Source organism: Camellia sinensis, chromosome 10, assembly GCF_055761805.1.
Source record: "Camellia sinensis isolate YWXY chromosome 10, ASM5576180v1, whole genome shotgun sequence".
NCBI lineage: Eukaryota > Viridiplantae > Streptophyta > Magnoliopsida > Ericales > Theaceae > Camellia > Camellia sinensis.
This window is the reverse complement of record NC_138970.1, coordinates 4,720,922-4,740,579: the sequence shown is the minus strand read 5'-3', so window position 1 is coordinate 4,740,579 and position 19,658 is coordinate 4,720,922. Positions and strand designations below refer to the sequence as shown.

The 19,658-nt window shown below is 38.8% G+C and overlaps 1 long non-coding RNA gene and 1 pseudogene across 2 annotated transcripts in view; one reads left to right on the top strand and one right to left on the bottom strand.

Annotated features, from left to right (window-relative positions):
- Positions 1–19,658, bottom strand: part of LOC145800946 (uncharacterized) — a 258,555-nt gene that overhangs the window by 20,563 nt on the left and 218,334 nt on the right. The window lies entirely within an intron of this gene.
- LOC114260578 (mogroside I-E synthase-like) lies at positions 13,785–16,461 on the top strand (annotated as a pseudogene). The gene is made up of 3 exons (XR_014341574.1): positions 13,785–14,512; positions 15,218–15,887; positions 16,198–16,461. The product of XR_014341574.1 is annotated as a mogroside I-E synthase-like (transcript).

Here is a 19,658-nt window from a genome sequence, read left to right as displayed (position 1 = left end):
TAAGATTTATACCTTTTTGAAACTTACACCTTTTCTGAAAGCCCAACTTAAACTTTTTTCTAAAGTCACTTACATCTTTTGTAAAAAAAAAAAATTGATGAAATTTACACATTTTGCCTCAACTCACAGCTTTTCGTAAAAAAACTTACACCGTTGCTGAAAAGTTACTCATTTTGTGAAAGAATTTTTGGAATAAGATTTATACCTTTTATGAAACTTACAGATTTTCTGAAAGCCCAACTTAAACCTTTTTCTGAAGTCACTTACATCTTTTGTGAAAAAAAAACATTCATATAATTTATATCTTTTGCTAAAATATACACATTTTCGTGGAAGTGCTTATATCTTTTCTGAAAAGTTACTCATTTTGTGAAATAATTTTGAAATTATTGTAAGTTCAAAAGGCGTAAGTATTATGTGTAAGTTGTCAAAAAATTCAAAAGGCGTAAGTATTATGTGTAAGTTGTAAAAATTTTATGAAATAAAATTTTTCACATATGGTGTAACTTTCAGAAAAGTTATAACTTGTTTTACAAAAGATGTAATTATTATGTGTAAGTTGCCATTCACGTATGGTGTAACTTTCAGAAAAATATAACTTGTTTTACAAAAGATGTAAGTATTATGTGTAAGTGACAAAATTTTATGAAATAAAAATTTTCACATATGGTGTAACTTTCAGAAAAGGTATAACTTGTTTTACAAAAGATATCAGTATTATGTGTAAGTTGTCATTCACCTATGGTGTAACTTCCAGAAAAGGTATAACTTATTTTACAAAAGATGTAAATTTTTTTACAACTTACACATAATACTTACGCCTTTTGAACTTACAATAATTTCAAAGTCATTTCACAAAATGAGTAACTTTTCAGAAAAGATATAAGCACTTCCACGAAAAGGTGTAAATTTTAGCAAAAGATAAAATGTTACGAATTTTTTTTCCTACAAAAGATGTAAGTTACTTCAGAAAAAGGTTTAAATTTGGCTTTCAGAAAAGGTGTAAGTTTCATAAAAGGTATAAATCTTATTACAAAAATTCTTTCACAAAAGGATAACTTTTCAGCAACGGTGTAAGTTTTTTCATGAAAAACTGTAAGTTTAGGCAAAATGTGTAAATTTCATCAATTTTTTTTTCCACAAAAGATACTTCTCACAGGAGGTTTAAGTATTTCAACAAAAATGTGTAAATTTTAAAAAATAAATTATTTCACAAATGTTTAACCTTCCACAAATAGTGTAAATGTTTTCACGGAAGATGTAAGTAACTTCGCAAAACCTGTAAGTTCCTAAATCCAATCAAACTATATTTGTCTTCTTCAAATAATGGCAATGTGAGAGAGAAGGGCATTCGGAGGGCTTGGTATTTTTCTCAATAGAAGTCCGTTTCAGAGAAGACGAGTTTGGGAGGGCTTGGAATAGTGACTCCAAGTCCAAATCCAACGAAGAATGTCAATGTAAAAGTGAACCGTTTTAAATATAGAGCAACGGACAGATAGAGAGAGATAGACTGAGATCAACAGACAGAGACCTAGATGGACAGTGATCGACAGAGCCAGCCAGACCAAGATCGACAGAGAGGGACCGAATCGACAGAGAGGGACCGAATCGACAGAGATCGACAGAGAAGAGACCATATGGACACAGACAGACCAAGATCGCTGGAGACAGACCGAGAGAGACCGACATCGACGGCCGACATCGACAGAGAGAGACCAAGATCGATAGCCAAAGAGAAAAAAACCTTTGATTTGCGGCGGCGGTGGCCGTGGAGGTGGCGACGGCAGTGAGCACCAGAGGCCACCGATGCTCGGTAGTCAGCAGGGGTCACGAACCCTTTGATTTGTTCAGTGGTTGTCCCAATTTGTTTATGAACTCTTTGAAGTGTTACTCCTTTTGTGGTTATGAACACTTTGAAATGTTACTCCTTTTGTGTTTATGAACACTTTGAAATGTTACTCCTTCTGTGAAATTACTTTTTCCATAAAATTTATACTTTTTATTTAAATTTACACCTTTTGTGAAAGCCAAACTTAAACATTTTTCTGAAGTCACTTATATATTTTGTGGAAAAAAAAATTCATCAAATTTACACATTTTGCTAAAACTTACACCTTTTTGTGAAAACACTTACACCGTTGCGGCAAAGTTACTCCTTTTGTGAAAGAATTTTTGTCATAAGATTTATACATTTTCTTGAAACTTATACTTTTTGTGAAAGCCAAACTTAAACATTTTTTTGAAGTCACTTATATATTTTGTGGAAAAAAAAAATCATCAAATTTATACATTTTGCTAAAACTTACACCTTTTTGTGAAAACACTTACAACGCTGTGGTAAAGTTACTCCTTTTGTGAAAGAATTTTTGTCATAAGATTTATACCTTTTCTTGAAACTTACACCTTTTGCGAAAGCCAAACTTAAACATTTTTCTCAAGTCACTTATATATTTTGTGAAAAAAAAAATTCATCAAATTTACACATTATGCTAAAACTTACACCTTTTCGTGAAAATGTTTACACCGTGCCGAAAAGTTACTCCTTTTGTGAAAGAATTTTTGTCATAAGATTTATACATTTTCTTGAAACATACACCTTTGGTGAAAGACAAACTTAAACATTTTTCTCAAGTCACTTATATATTTTGTGAAAAAAAAGTTCATCAAATTTACACATTTTCTAAAACTTACACCTTTTCGTGAAAATACTTACACCGTGGCGGAAAAGTTACTCCTTTTGTGAAAGAATTTTTGTCATAAGATTTATACATTTTCTTGAAACATACACCTTTTGTGAAAGCCCAACTTAAACCTTTTTCTGAAGTCATTTATATCTTTTGTGAAAAAAAAAATTTGTAAAATTTATATCTTTTGCTAAAATTTATATGGTGTAACTTTTAGAAAAGGTATAGCTTGTTTTACAAAAGATATAAGTATTATGTGTAAGTTGTCATTCACATATGGTGTAACTTTCAGAAAAGGTATGACTTGTTTTAAAAAAGATGTAAGTATTATGTGTAAGTTGTCATTCACGTATGGTGTAACTTTTAGAAAAGTATAACTTGTTTTACAAAAGCCGTAAGTATTATGTGTAAGTTGTCAAAATTTTTTGAAATAAAATTTTTCAAATATGGTGTAACTTTCAGAAAAGGTATAACTTTTTTTACAAAAGATATAAGTGTTATGTGTAAGTTGTCATTCACATATGGTGTAACTTTCAGAAAAGGTATAACTTGTTTTACAAAAAATGTAAGTATTATGTGTAAGTTGTCAAAATTTTATGAAATAAAATGTTTCACATATGGTGTAACTTTGACAAAAGGTATAACTTGTTTTACAAAAGATGTAAGTATTATGTGTAAGTTGTCAAAAGTTACGCCTTTGGTGAGCAATTTTACAAAAGTTGTAAGTTGTCAGAAAAGTGTAAGAACTTTCACAAAAAAGTGTAAGTTCTCACAAAAGGTGTAAGTTTTTACAAAAGCAATAAGTTTTCACAAACGGTGTAAATTTTCCAAAAATCCCTTACGCCTTTTTCTAAAATTACTTAGGCCTTTTGTTAAAATTTACGTCTTTTGTGAAAATTTACACATTTTGTGAAATTATTTACACATTTTCTGACAAAATTACACTTTTAGTCATATAATATATTCTTTTATTCATTTACCTATTGGTGACCTGCTTTAGCAGGTCACCAATGTGTTAGTTTTCAAATATTTGGGTATAACTCAATACCCAAAAAGGTGTAAAGGTAACATAGAAAGGTGTAAGTGCCTTGCATACCATATGCAAGGCACACTTAAGAAAAGTCCTGAGTTTTATAATAAAGAAAAATTCTATACTATATACATTTGTTTACAATTTTTGTGACAGTTGGTTATTGAGAGAGTAATTTATAACGAAAAATTGGGCCGAGCCAGGATCCTTTGATTTTTGTTGTGGGCTGAACTAAAAGGCCGGAGTATGGACGTCGAGTAGCTCGGTCCCTTTTTGTCTGAGTACCAAATTGGGCAAAGGCGTTGACCGAGCTACCTAATACTATGTCCAAGGGTTGGCCGAGGTGTTTGGTAAGATGGAGAGCCGAGCTAGGTGTAGCTCGGTCGATGCTTCTATTCCATTACTTAGTTAAGCACAAAGCTGAAATAACTTGGTTGACTGCAATGTTAGCCGAGGTAAAGGGGTCAGCCGAGGTAAATGTGTCAGCTGAGATAAAGGGGGTGGCCATCTCACTTGGCTTGCAGTGATGAAGGTGTTCTAAGGGTAAGCATTATCCTTGGACATGAGACTCCTAGAAGGACTCTGCTATGGAGAGTTAGAGTCCTACTGGGATTGTGCAAACCATCTCACTTGGTTGGTAGTGAGTAAGGTGTATGATTCCTAGGAGGACTCTCATAGGGAGAGTTGGAATCCTACTAGGATTATACCAAGCAGAGTCTATAAAAGCTCATGACCAGACCTTTGTACAGGTATCTCAATTCTTACTCTAGAATACACAGAGCTTATTGTCTATTGTCTAGTTGCTGACTTAGGCATCTGAGGGGTTTTCGGAACACACCCGCCGGTTAGCTCACGTTTGTGTTTTCAGATAGCAAAGCAACATTGTTTAGAGGAGTGCAAACTTGATCAACAGGATCATACGAGAAGATTATTTCGCGCTTGTACAATTGGCGTCGTCTGTGGGAATTACACATAGAACAAAACCTTTTGATCGAGTTTTCCTCTCTAGTTGAAATCAATGGGGCACAACGAAGATTTTCCGCAATCTGCTCTAGATGGGCAAACCTCGGAAGGGGGTGAGAGGTGTGAAGGTATACTTTCTATCCCACCCATGGCGGAATTAGATCCCCAGCGAAGGAATCCGCGGAGAGAAGCGAGAGAAAGACGGGGCTTAAGTCCACACCGCTCTCAAAGCCTTGACAGACAGAGGTGGAAGATAGACCCTCAAGTTCAAGAAGATCGAGTCAAGGAGCAAGACGAATTGATACGGAGGATGGCGGCAGACATGGAGACAATGAAGCGCCAGATAAAGGGCATAGGGACGACGAAAGAAGATGTGGGCAAGAGTAGGGAGCACCCTCGCCATGCAGAAGATCGCGACAGACAAGTCACACCATCGCAAGTTAGAAGTAGAAGCCTCAGGTCGGGTGATACACAATCAAGGACTTCCAGGACTCGTTACTCCAGGTCAAAGACAAAGAGAAGCAGCTATCGGCCCACACATCTACACCAAACGACATTTAGGCACACAAAGTTGCCTAGGTCGGCGGACTGGCGGACAGTGCTTGAAGAAAGGGCTCGAAGGAGAGAAGACACTCAGGCTCGCGACTCCCATAGAGTCTCGGCACTATAGCGGTTAGCTCCTAGAACACATGGGAGGGTCGAGGTTGGGATACCAGCACCACGTCTTGCTTACGAGCCAGCAGACAAAGTGTTAGCAAGGTTGAAGAGCTCGCCGTTCGTTCCAGCGATTAAGAATGCACCATTACTCGCAGGTTTCCACCAGCCTAAGTTCACAATCTATGAGGGGAAGTTAGACCCCTACATGCACTTGAGCCATTTTCGCCAAGTTATGGCCATACATCGACGGAACGAAACTCTAATGTGCATCTTGTTTCTGTCAAGCTTAGGCGACCTGGGCTTGACATGGTTTGAAATGTTGCCAGAAGGAAGCATAGCTTCATGGGCACAATTAGTGGAGACATTTGTGATCAGATTCAGAACAAACACCAAGACGCCAGTGGAGATTGACCAGCTTCTCTCCATAGACATGAGCGAGAAGGAAACGTTGAGGTCCTATAATAATCGGTATTGGGAGACTTTTAATCAGATTGGAGATTGCCCCACAAACCTAGCTATCACACAGTACAAACAAGGTTTGCCGGCTGACAATAAGTTGAGGGATTCAATGACAATGACGCCGCCCCTTACTATGAAGGCCCTAATGGAGAGAGTGCACCAACACACCAGGGTAGAGGAAGATGAGGCGTGAACCAAGGCAGAGTCCAACGCAATAGGGATACCAGACAAAAAGCTTTTTGGCTAGAGTTAACACGGTTGACAAGTAGGATTGACCGCACAAAAGTCTTTGCCTGACTGGGGGGCAATTGGGAAGGTTGGCAGAATTGGCCAACTCTTTCTAATAAGTCTTTGACAGACTGGGGGGCAATTGGGAAGGTTGGCAGGTTTGACCAACACTTTCCATTCTTCAGCCGAGATCAGGATCTAGGCTGGAGAAGGTTGGTCGGAATAACCAACACTTTGTTCTCTTCAGCCGAGATCAGGATTTAGGTTGGAGAGGGTTGGCTGGGATAACCAACACTTAGTTCTCTTCAGCCGGGATTAGGATCTAGGCTGGAGAGGGTTAGCCGGAATAACCAACACTTCGTTCTCTTCAGCCAAGATCAGGATCTAGGCTAGAGAGGGTTGGCTGGAAAAACCAACACTTTGTTCTCTTCAGCCAAGATCAGGATCTAGGTTGAAGAGGGTTGGCAGGAAAAACCAACATTTTGTTCCCTCAGCTAAGATCAGGATCTAGGCTGAAGAGGGTTGGCAGGAATACCCAACATTTAGCTCTCTTCAACTGAGATAAGGATCTAGGCTGAAAAAAGTTGACAGGTATGACCAATACAAGGTTAACAGATTGCAGGACTCTTCAACCGAGATGGATATCTCGATCATTGAAAAAGAAACACAGTAACTGAGCAAAGAGATCAAAAATTTTTATTACAAAAGGTAGGACATATAGCCCGGTTACACAGAAAGAACGTCTTCTCATGCGATTACAAACTTGAAGGATATAAATGTTGAAGGCAAAAAAGCGGGGCTGTTCAAATTTTTGGAGGCACATAACAGTTGTAATATGAGAACGAGGATAATGGGGGCACGCCGCGTATCCTGGGAATGACGTGCTGAGCAACTGACAAGACTTGTTGGGACTGAACGAGTTGTGAGACCGAACAACTTCTCTAGTTCGGCAGAGTTGAGCGTTTTTAGCTCGGCTAGAGAAAAGTAATCCCAATCATGCTACGCAGATGGAATTAGGGGGCAATTAAGAGGGTAGTTTATAATGAAAAATTGGGCCAAGCCAGGATCCTTTGATTTCTGTTGTGGGCCGAACTAAAAGGCCGGAGTGTGGACGTCGAGTAGCTCGGTCCCTTTTTATCTGAGTACAAAACTGGGCAAAAGCGTTGATCGAGCTACCTAATACTAGGCCTAAGGGTTGGCTGAGGTGTTTGGTAAGATGGAGAGCCGAGCTAGGTGTAGCTCGGTCGATGCTTCTATTCCATTACTTAGTTGAGCACAGAGCCGAAGTAACTTGGTTGACCGCAATGTCAGCCGAGGTAAAGGGGTTAGCCAAGGTAAAGGGGGTGGCCAACTCACTTGGCTTGTAGTGATGAAGGTGTTATAAGGGTAAGCATTATCCTTGGACATGAGACTCTTAGTAGGACTCTACTAAGGAGAGTTAGAGTCCTACTGGGATTGTGCAAACCATCTCACTTGGTTAGTAGTGAGTAGGGTGTGTGATTCCTAGAAGGACTCTCATAGGGAGAGTTGGAATCCTACTAGGATTGTGCCAAGCAGAGTCTATAAAAACTCATGACCAGACCTTTGCACAGGTATTTCAATTCTTACTCTAGAATACACAGAGCTTATTGTCTATTGTCTAGTTGTTGACTTAGGCATCGGAGGGGTTTCCGGCACACACTCGTCGGTTAGCTTACGTTTGTGTTTTCAGGTGGCAAAGCAACATTGTTTAGAGGAGTGCAAACTTGATCAACAGGATCATACGAGAAGATTATTTCGCGCTCGTACAGTTATGGAGTATTGTGATGTTAGTTATGATTTATTATAATGTTGATTATGATATTATTTTGGTTATAATTTAAGAAATCGTTAATTATACCTTATGTAGTGTTCAATTATAATTTATTTATTTTAGTTATATGACTCTTATAAGATTACGTTGTGATATTTGTAGGAATTAACTCTACAAATGTCATAACTTACCTAAGCTATGGCATTACCTAACAACAATATCAACAAAACGAAGTGTGTGAGTGATTTTCCGACCACACTGCCCGCTTAGTAACCAGCTGGAGAGTACTGGCAGAATAGATGGCACCTGACTGACCTGCAACAGAAATATAAGAATCCCGCGGTGGTTTCGACCACCCGGGGGCACTCCGACGATCAAGTCAGAATATCTCTCAAAGATAAATCAAGTACTAAACTCACAAGCTTGAGTATCAAAAGCATACCTTAGACCCATGGGGGTGCCTCTCTTTTATAGCCAATATAATCCTAGTCCCAATAGGAGCCTGGCCCTAATGGACTTAGGATTACTGCTAATCTGGGACTCCCAGTGGGATTAGGATAAACTCTCTAAGAGTCTTATCTTTACCTAAGCTGAAGTCTTCTCCCAATCTAGGACTCTTGTCCATATCCAAGTTGAGTTCCCTCTTCATTCTAGGACTCTTGTCCCTTATCCGCTTATCTCGGATTCTGATATCTTCGGAGGCAACCTCGGCCTAGCCGAGATGACCTTGGCACAACGACCAAGACACGTGACACCTCGGCTTATACGTCGGCATCACCTTGCCACGTGTTGGTACTCAGAAAATATATCCCCACAACTGCCCCTAGGTTCTATTAACTCGGCATTCTGAGGTGATGGAACCTACATTGTTCGTTCATCTGTGCCCCTCTGTCTGAGATCAAACTCGCCGACCTCAAAGTTCCCTGTACTTTACTGTCCACTGGTGTCAAGAATCAAGTTTCATGCTTTCCAAGCTGCTTGAAATCGCACCTCCTAGCCGAGGTTCTGGTTCCATTAATTCGTAAACTTCAAGAGCTTTGCAACTGGTACACTCACTCTCTAGTGAGTTCCCGATTTCCAGTCATCTATTTGACTCCGGCGATTTTCATATCGGCGTTCATTTCACTTGGTAAGTTCATAAACTCTTTTCTTGCTATTAAGCTCAATCTTTCATAACTCTTCTGAATCTGTTTACTTGCCATCTGTTGCCCTCTATTCTCGTTTGTCTTCAAGTTTTTGATTTCTTATTGCTAAAATGCCTGGAACTGTTCTTGTCATATCCGCTTTCTGTTGCTAGCATCATGTCTGGTTCATTACTTTCTTGTTATTCACATACTTACTTAGTGCCTGTGTACTTGGCTTTATTCTTTGAACTTTGTCATCTTCTTGACTCTGTTTTTTCTCTTCTTTTTTTTTTGTTGTATTTCCAGATTCTTGCCTTCGTTTCTGTTTTCTGTATAATCTTAGAACCACGTCCCTTCTTGAAATTGTTGCCGAGATAATGGTAGAGAAACTCTTCCAGCTGACTGCCAATGTTGAACCACCGTCAACTGTTTGAAGTAGATTAGTCCGACGTTCTTGCCTTAGTCCCTAGTTCTTAGGGTCTTCATCTTTGTACTTTTATTTTCTTTGCATATATCACCTTTTTTGCTTCTGAAAAATGTTTGTTGTTGGCCGATGTTAACATCCCTTGTTCCTTGATTATCATTCCTTTTTCCACTGTATTTGATAGCCATGTCGGGTAATTGACTCCTTGGATTTACCTGAGCTCCAGAAGTCTGTCTACTTCTTCCTCTACTGCTTTGGAGTGCATCAACGTTGGCCCTCTTGCTCGTTGGATTACAGGTTTGGCCGACCTGTCGACGTTCAATTTGTGGCATGTGACCTCGGGGTCAATGCCAGGCATTTCATAAAGTGTCCAAGCAAATACCTCAATGTTTGCTCTCAAACAAGCTTCAAATTCTCTTTCTTCTTCTTCGGCTAAGCTTGGGAAGAAAAAAGCGTTCTTCATCCCCTTCCTGGACGAGGATTTTATTCAGTGCCTCTTCATTCTTCTCGGCTGGCTCCTTGCCGACATCATCTAGGACCTCTATGTCCTCGTTTTCAATCTCTGCCTTCTCTGGTTCTCGAATGCTGCAGGTGGATTTCATTGCTGCCATGGAGCAATTCTCCGCCTGTAGTCGATCCCCTCTGACTTCTTCAATCCCATGTTCTGTTAGGAACCGCAGTAGTTGATGCAATGTTGAGGGAACTGCCCCCATTGTATGCAACCATGGCCTTCCCATGATGATATTGTATGGCGAGGACGCGTCAATCACCATGAATTCTGTCTTGATCTTCTTCTAACTGCTCTTGCATGATTCTATACTTAGAATATTTTGCATGTCTTTCATACTTTGCCTCCTTTGTGCGATCTTCTCGGGGTTACATACCTCAGGTATAATAGCTACAAAACTTTTACTTCGGCAAGATACTGACCTGCAAACTTTTCATAAATTCTAACAAGTGTGAAACATATACTACTCAATGTTAACTTTGCAAACTTTTTCTCAAGTTTCAACAAGTGTTTAAACGGTGATTTCGGTCTAGCCTACTTGTAAATTGCTACAAATTTCAACAAGGATTAACATATACTGTAACAGGGATCAACAAGGATTAACATAACAAGTGTTAAACAATAAGCTATTTGTAAATTGCTACGAATTTCAACGAGTGTTTAAACAACATACTTAGCTTTTTCCTCAACCTGTAAATTGCTGCAAATTTCAACAGATGATCATATGTCGGCTTAACGTTATCTTGTAAATTGCTACAAATTTCAACAAGTGTTAAGCATCTTCTTTGGTTTAACCAACCTGTAGATTGCTACAAGTGTTTAGCAATAACCTCGGCTTTGCTTCAACTTGTAAATTGCTACGAATTTAAACAAGCAAAGAGAAACAGTAATCTTGGCTTAACTTCAACTTGTAAATTGCTACAAATTTTAACAAGTGAAGATAAGGAACCATCTCAGCTTAACTTCAACTTGTAAACTGCTACAAATTTCAACAAGTGAAGGTAAGGAACCATCTCAGCTTAACTTCAACTTGTAAATTGCTACAAATTTCAACAAGTGAAAATAAGGAACCATCTCAGCTTAACTTCAACTTGTAAATTGCTACAAATTTCAACAAGTGAAGGTAAGGAACCATCTCAGCTTAACTTCAACTTGTAAATTGCTACAAATTTCAACAAGTGAAAATAAGGAACCATCTCAGCTTAACTTCAACTTGTAAATTGCTACAAATTTCAACAAGTGAAGATAAGGAACTATCTCGGCTTAATTTCAGTTAAGCATCATCTGGGCTTAACTTCGGTTAAACATCATCTGGACTTAACTTCGGTTAAGCATCATCTGGGCTTAACTTCGATTAAGCATCGTCTCGGTTTAACTTCGGTTAAACATCATCTGGGCTTAACTTCGGTTAAGCATTATTTCGGCTTAACTTCGGTTAAGTATCATCTCGGCTTAACTTCGGTTAAGCATCATATTGGTTTAACCAACTTGTAAATTGCTACAAATTTCAACAAGTGGTAAACGCAGTCTTCTTCTCTCTGCCCCCCCAGTGTGCACTTGGGTTCTCATCATACATGTAGCTTCGACCTTGTCACCGAGGTTTAATTCAAGCCGAGGTTGTCGGCCTTGGTTTCTCTATTGATCTTACTTGGCTCTAACCTAAGTTTGATTTTTGGCCTCGCATCGGCGAGCCGTTTCTCTTTTCTTGTTCCGACGCCTTTGTTCCCGGCATGTCCTCCTCGGCCCTAGCATACTTCTCAATTCTGGCCAACTTTAGTCTGATCTTATGTGTTTCCTTTTTATCTTCTGGGATCTGAGATCTGCTCATTGTGCTCTTCTCTTCTCGGATTCAGGTGCCGAGATCTTATCTTCTGGAATCTTGGATCTGCTCATCAGGTTGAGCTCTTCTTTTCTCGGACCTACTCATCTAGGCCGAGATCATGTCCTCTGGGATCTGGGATCTGGGATTTACTCACTCAGGTTGAGCTCTTCTATACTTGAATGTTATCTCCTTGGGAGCGCTCATGCCCCCTGTCTTTGCATCCCTTCTGGAAGGGTCTTCGTTCCTCCACAGGTATCTATCCTTCCATACCTGGAGGTCATCTTCGTTGTAGTATCCGCTTCGATTTGTTGTCTTTAGTGCGTCACCTTCCTGGCCAGCGTCTTTCACTCCGTGACTCTGGTCACAAGTTTCTGTGTTGCGGTTGTCCCCTTCAACGTCGAGGTTGATAGATCTCCCATTCCCAGCAGGAGCGTTGTCTCCAGTCTGATCCTTCTATCCGTCATTGGCCATCTATTCTCCTTTCTTTCCCACGGACGGCGCCAAATTGTGTGGGTGATTTTCTGACCACACTGCCCGCTTAGTAACCAACTGGAGGGTACTGGCAGAATAGATGACACCTGACTGACCTGCAACAGAAATATAAGAATCCCGCGGTGGTGTCGACCACCCGGGAGCACTCCGACGATCAAGTCAGAATATCTCTCAAAGATAAATCAAGTACTAAACTCACATGCATGAGTATCAAAAGCATATCTTAGACCCATGGGGGTGCCTTTCTTTTATAGCCAATACAATCCTAGTCCCAATAGGAGCTTGGTCCTAATGGACCTAGGATTACTGCTAATTTGGGACTCCCAGTGGGATTAGGATAAACTCTCTAAGAGTCTTATCTTTACCCAAGCTGAAGTCTTCTCCCAATCTAGGACTCTTGTCCATATCCAAGTTGAGTTCCCTCTTCATTCTAGGACTCTTGTCCCTTATCCACTTATCTCGGATTCCGATATCTTCGGAGGCAACCTCGGCCTAGCCGAGATGACCTCGGCACAACGACCAAGACACGTGGCACCTTGGCTGACACGTCGGCGTCACCTTGCCACGTGTTGGTACTCAGAAATTATATCCCCACACGAAGGTTGTGTTTTCTTTTCCAATTTTTGATCATACTCAGCCTCGTTTGGAATTAACTAATTTAATTGATTTTTTTAATCTAAAAAAGACATAAAAATAATAATAATAATAATATGACAACAACTTTTTAATTAGGGATATTTACCAATAAATTTCATCTCACAAATATATACTCTAATTAGTCTCAAATTTTTTCTATTGATTTGATAAGTCTTATTAGTGAAGAGTTTCTTTTCGTGTGGTCTTATTTTTGATTTTGGTAGTGTTTTGGTAGACAACTATACCCTTTTATTAATGTGACAAGTATAATGTGATACTTCAATGTGGCAAGTATTAATGTGACATTCTAACGATGTCACATTCCAAAAAATTAAAAATTTCTTAGTATACTTTTTCTAAATGTGACAACGTAGTGGGTATAATGTGACACTTAAAAAAAAAATAAAAATTCAGTAGTGTACTTTTTTCAAACGTGACAACGTGGCAGATATGATATGACTCTAAAAAAAAATTAAAAACTCCTCAGTGTATTTTTTTCAAACGTGACATATGACACTTCAACGTGATAGGTATGATGTGATACTCTAAAAAAATTAAAAATTCTTTAGTGTATTTTTTTTATTTTTATAAATGTAACACTCTATGATGTGACACAAAAAAATTCGTTAGTATACTTTTCTTTAATGTGACACTCCAATATAGCGGACAAATGAGTCATTACATATTCAAAAGGACTAAATGGATCACAAGAAAAAATATGAGATTATATAGACTATAAATTTAAAATATTAAACTTATTGATCAATCTTTTTTTTAATTATTTTAAAGTTGTTTTGAGAAGTAAATTGAAAATTAATTTTTAATTTTTTTTATACCTTTTTCAAAAGAACGTGTAAAAAAAAATAGATTTGCCAAAAGAGGCGTGACAAATGAGACCTTCTAACGTAGATAAATCCAATAAATATGAAGAGTGGTGTCCAATAATTCTATGACTCCATACATACTGTGTGAAGAACTACTTTTCAAAATTGTTCGCCTACAAATTCAAATATGTTGAATTGGTGAACAGAGAAGAACAAGGAAGAAGAGGAGAAAAGAAATGGGTAGTGAAAAGCATATACTAGTGTTCCCATTCCCAGCAAAAGGTCACATAAACCCACTCCTCCAATTCTCCAAACGCTTATCCTCAAAAGGACTCAAAGTCACCCTCATCACCACCACCTCAGTCACCAACTCCATGCACATCCACTCTGGCTGCTCAAACTCAATCCAAATTGAGTCCATCCACGACGGCTTCAACTCTGGCGAACTCGGCGACAACATTCACTCTCGTCTAAACCATTTCATCACCGTCGTATCGCAAAACCTAATCGAACTAGCAGAGAAACACAGGAACTCCAGTGATCCTCCGATAGTGCTCGTCTACGATGCCATCATGCCGTGGTGTCTCGACGTGGCTCAGCGATTGGGGATTCCAGGGGCTGCGTTTTTCACTCAGATGTGTGGTGTTTGTGCGATTTATTATCACCAGAGTGAGGGGAATTTGAAAGTGAGGTCGTCGATGGAGTTTGATTTGCTTTCGATGCCCGTGATGGAGATCGGTGATTTGCCTTCTCTCATACCTGATTGTGATTTGTACCCTAGTTTTTTGAGTCTCTTGGTGAATCAGTTCTCGAATTTTCGGAAAGCAGATTGGCTGTTGTTTAACACTTTTGACAAGCTTGAAGAAGAGGTATGTTTTGTTTGTTTGTTCATGTTAGCAATTTGTTTGATGATATGATTTCTAAACTTTGAACAATCTTGCTGGATAAATTTTCATATTTCGCTCGTTAAAAGCTCGTAAAGATCACTCATTATATAAGTAACTCAAATATGAATACAATTTTAATTTTATTAAACTTTAAAATTAAATTTGAACAATTTACTAGTTGACTTCATAAACTTATATGCACCACGCATGATTTGTGTTCGGCTCGTTAAAAGTTTGTTTAATATCAACTCATTACGTAAATAAGCCAAATTTGAACATAATTCTAAGCTAATTATGTTATCAAACCAAGCTTGAATAACTTATTACTCAACTCAATTTGACTCATTTTCAACCTTGCACAAGAGGTAAAGTATTTTGGGTGAAAATTTGAGCTCCTCAAACTAGGTCTTGTACCTCTCTAAGGGGAGAGAATCTCTCTTTCCCAAATGAACAGCTTGTAATTAGTCCAAAATAGTGAAAGCCATATCCAAAAACTCCCCACTCAAAATTATAGTTCCCAAATGAATGAAATAAATTATCGAATTAGTGCCTATGGTGGGCTCGCAAGTCCAAACTGAACCTGTCCAGTTATTTGTTCGACTAGAGATAGATACTAGAGACAATCCATATCCTTTAATTATCTTTACTTATGATTTGACCTACATGTTGCCAATTTTCGTCTACTAGGTATTGAATTGGATGGCAGCCCAATGGCCTATCAAGACTGTAGGACCAACAGTTCCATCAATGTACTTAGACAAGCGGTTGGAGAATGACAAAGATTACGGCCTCAATCTCTTCAAGCCCAATGTCGAAGCTTGCATGAAGTGGCTAGACACAAAGGAAAAAGCCTCAGTTGTTTACGTAGAAGAACAGCAACACAAACTTCTTGTGGATAGTCAGAGCTTCAGAAGAGAGTAAGCTACCGAACAATTTCATAGTCGAGACATTAGAGAAAGGTCTTGTGGTGAATTGGTGTCCTCAGCTTGAAGTTTTGTCTCACCAAGCCGTGGGGTGTTTCATGACTCACTGTGGATGGAACTCAACTCTGGAGGCATTGAGTTTAGGGGTGCCAATGGTCACAATGCCGCAATGGACTGATTAAACGACTAATGCAAAGTATATTGTGGATGTTTGGCACACAGGGGTTCGGATTAAGGTCAATGACAAGGGAATTATTACTAGAGAAGAGATAGAGAGGAGTATAAAAGATGTGATGGAGGGGGAGAGAGGGAATGAGATTAGAAGGAATGCTGTCAAGTGGAAACAATTTGCTAAAGAGGCAGTAGACAAAGATGGAAGCTCTGATAAGAACATTGAGGAATTTGTTTCAAAACTTGTAGCACCTAGCAAAGATGTGTGAGTGTTCACATTTCAAACTTTGGCTCAATTAGGGGAAAGAAGAGCATAACACAGGTGTGAGACTAAGAAGCTAGCTAAAATGCTCAGTGAGTCCCTTTTTAAAACACAAGTATGCTTCAACTTGCATAGGCATTATTTCTGCTAAATTAAAAGTTTTTCTCTAGTTCTCAATGTAATTGACTTTGTACCAAATTAGGGTACAGATCTTTGAATAATATTGTAATATTATTGGAGTAGCAAACTCAGTTCGAAACTTTGAATTTGTCCAATAACACTAATTTAGAACTTGTTTTGAATTCATTGAGTTGGACGAGAGTACCCGTCTAAGACAAGTACTACCTCCAACACCACATCACCACCTCCTCACCGCCGCTGCTGCCACTACTGTCGCTACTGCCTCCACCAACGCCACCATCACTGTCACTGCTGCCACTCCACACACATCACCGCCAATTTGTTTGAAGTTCTTAGTAGATTAATATTCATTGTTTGTTCAATAAATATATGTATACACCGGAATCCTTGTAAAAAATTATATCCCGAAAAATAACATGTGGTTCAGTTTCAAATCTTTTATGGTGGAACTCATATCTTAAATGGATTTAGACTACATAATAAATATTATGTATTTTTCGTGCATAAATTCTATGTAAAGTAGCATTGCTCATTGTTGTTTTAGCTATTCGAGCCAGCCAAGGCTATCTGGTGGAGGTAGATAGATAAAGGGAGAGAGAGAGAGAGAGAGAGTGAGAGTTGCTCATGACCCATAAATATTAGACTTAATAAATAATTACAGTTCATACACATTAATGTAACATGGCTTGTCAAACTTCCTAACTGAGCGCTGAATGATATGTTTAGATATATGCATGAATATGACTTGAGAGCTGAGTCTTTTCTTATTACTTTTTAAATTTCTTTTTAAACCTTGGATTGCCAATGATCTGTCTTCTATATGAAGCGGTTCAAGTCCAATTCATCAAAGCACAGACAAAGCAAATAGGATCTTTCTTTCTACAACATTAACTTCTCCCTTGGTTTTTGCTTCTTTCTCGTTTTTGGTGCAACCAACCTATAGTTGAGATGAGTTTTGTTTGGCCATAATACAATTTGCACTTAAAACCTTTTATTGATGTAGCCTTGTACGAGAGAGAGGGAGAGACAGAAAGAGTGAGAGAGAGATGTCTGGAGGAGAAGAAACAAGTAGAGAGGGTGGGATGTTAAAGCTGAAAAGTTTCATCCATGAGCATCCCTTAACTCTGTCCGATGAATTGTTAAATGGTGAAAACTGCATTGAGTGTGGGCTTCACATCTTAGCGCCTGCCTCTAGTTGCATGACTTGCAAATTCTTCATCCACAAATCGTGTGTCGAATTACCCTATGAGATTCATTACCCACTCCCTCCTGATCACCCTCTCACTCTTGCAAACCCACCTTGTCCGCCAGCCTTCAGTGGCATTTCCTTTTGTGAATTGTGCCTAAATGTTCGTGATGACAACTCCTTCTACTATGCCGAGTGCCATTTTGCCCTCAACTCCCACTGTGCCCTCAGCATACCAACCACCTTTCAACATGTCGGTCACGACCACCCACTCACTCTCTTAATTAATTATTATGGCACTTCTATTCACTGCAAAGCTAAAAGCTATCCCCTCTTCTTTTGGTGTACCATGGGCGATTGCTTGGTCCTGAACTTTGTAGCCATTGACTTTAATTGTGCTTTTTTGCCACTCACAAGGAAACACAAGACCCACAGGCATCAACTCAAACTCACTATTTTGCAACCCAGCCCACTAAAGGTAATCCTGGGGATGACGATGAGGAGTGCTATTGTGATGCTTGTGAAGAAAAGCGGTACTGTTAGTAAAAATTATGCTTATTCCTAATCGACAGGAATTAAACAATAATTCACACAAACAATCAAACAAACAGATCAAGCGACTGTGTGTTTGACTAAAATTGTCTTGAAAGTATAAGGATTTCTTTAGAACAATTAACAATTGAAAGAAAAAGTAACAAAATAAACAAAGACTCTTGATGAAATTATCTAAGTTTACAAGAGTTACCAGTTACAAACTAATGAAGAAACTACTCCTAAGTTACAGAACTACTCGTAAGATAAAACTAAGTTGTTGTTGTGTTGATGATCATCTCCTCCTTGCAAAATCCTTGGCTTTTATATCATTCCATCTTTCTTTGGCCCATAAATGAGAAGTCTTGAATCCTTGAAGAGTTGTATATAATAAAATAAAATTAAATTGGCAATAACCCTTTCAACAAACAAACATCATTGACCTTCAACTTTACTTGTCGACTTGTCTTTCCTCCATGTTGCCACGTGTCCCTTAACACTTTTGGCCCCTCATTGACAGGGCCAAGTCTTCACTCTGCCCTTGATCTTTTTTGCAGGCAACCCACTAAATTTATGACTTAGCTTGATAACTGCTCCATCACTTGAGCCACTCCACGTACATGATCAACTCCTCTAAGGCCACTTGTCTCTTTAACTGATGAAAAACTTCTACTTTGACCTTGCCACATGTCACCATCTAATTGATCCATTTGTCGATAGGAAATTTACGAAAATGGGTGCAAACAGGTACCCAAATGGATTGTTCTATTGCTATGTAGAAGGGTGTGACTTTGTTGCTCACACATCATGCGTTTTCCCCCCACCATTTCAACTGATTCCTCAAACGAAGTCATCATTGGAAACAACATTCAGAGATGGAACTCACGATCATATTCTCACTTTGATGGTGCGTGGTCGTATCAATTGCCACGCTTGCATACAGTCTCATTTTTGTCACCCTTATTATTCTTGTAGAGACTGCAGATACAACATTGGCATCAATTGTGCCACAAAAATGCCTTTGATGTGCCAATTAATTAAAGAAGAGAGATTAAAAGCAGCAGAAACAAAGAGAATAACAGAGAGAAAGCAGGCAAACGATAAAAAAAGGGAGAATGATGGACATCAAACAGAGCCACCAGCATCCATTGGAGTTCTCAGATGTGCTGCAATGGAATGGTGAAAGATGCAGGGTATGTTTGGTTTGGTTTTGAGAGAGTAGTGTTTAAAAATTGTTTTGGAGAGAGTTTAGAAATTTTTTTTGTTTGTTTGGTTGTGTATTGTGAACGTAGTTTTAGAGTTTGGGAGTTTGGAATGATTTGATATTTTGTTGTAATTGAGTAGATGTGTGTGAGAGAAAAAGTGATTGAGAATGAGAGAGGAGAGAGAAAAAGTGATGGATTGATGTGTAAGAGAGAAAAAGTGATTTTGAAATTTTTTTTGGAAAAATTACAAACCAAACAAGTTTTTTAGAAAATTTTTCCCAAAATCACTTTACAAAGCCAAACCAAACATACCCGCAATGTCTGTCAACTACCAATCTTAGGTGCGAGCTATAGTTGCACTAATTGCAAGTGTTTTGTCCATGAATTGTGTATAGAGCTACCCGATGAGATTGAACACCCAGTTCACCATCTACTCTCTCTCCTCCTTGCACTACCACCTACTCCACTTTATCTCAATGATGTGTTTATATGTGAAATTTGTTCCACTCCTGGTGATGGCTACTCTTACCATTGTCCTTAGTGTCTCTCTGTCTACCATGTCGATTGTGTATTTAACAAACCGCTCACCCTTACACACAAAAATCGCAAGCACTAACTCAATCTATCCAATGTCATTGATCTTCCTTGTTATGCTTGTGGAAAGACAGTGGTGAATTATGTAGCCTATCATTGTGTTGAGTATCACTGT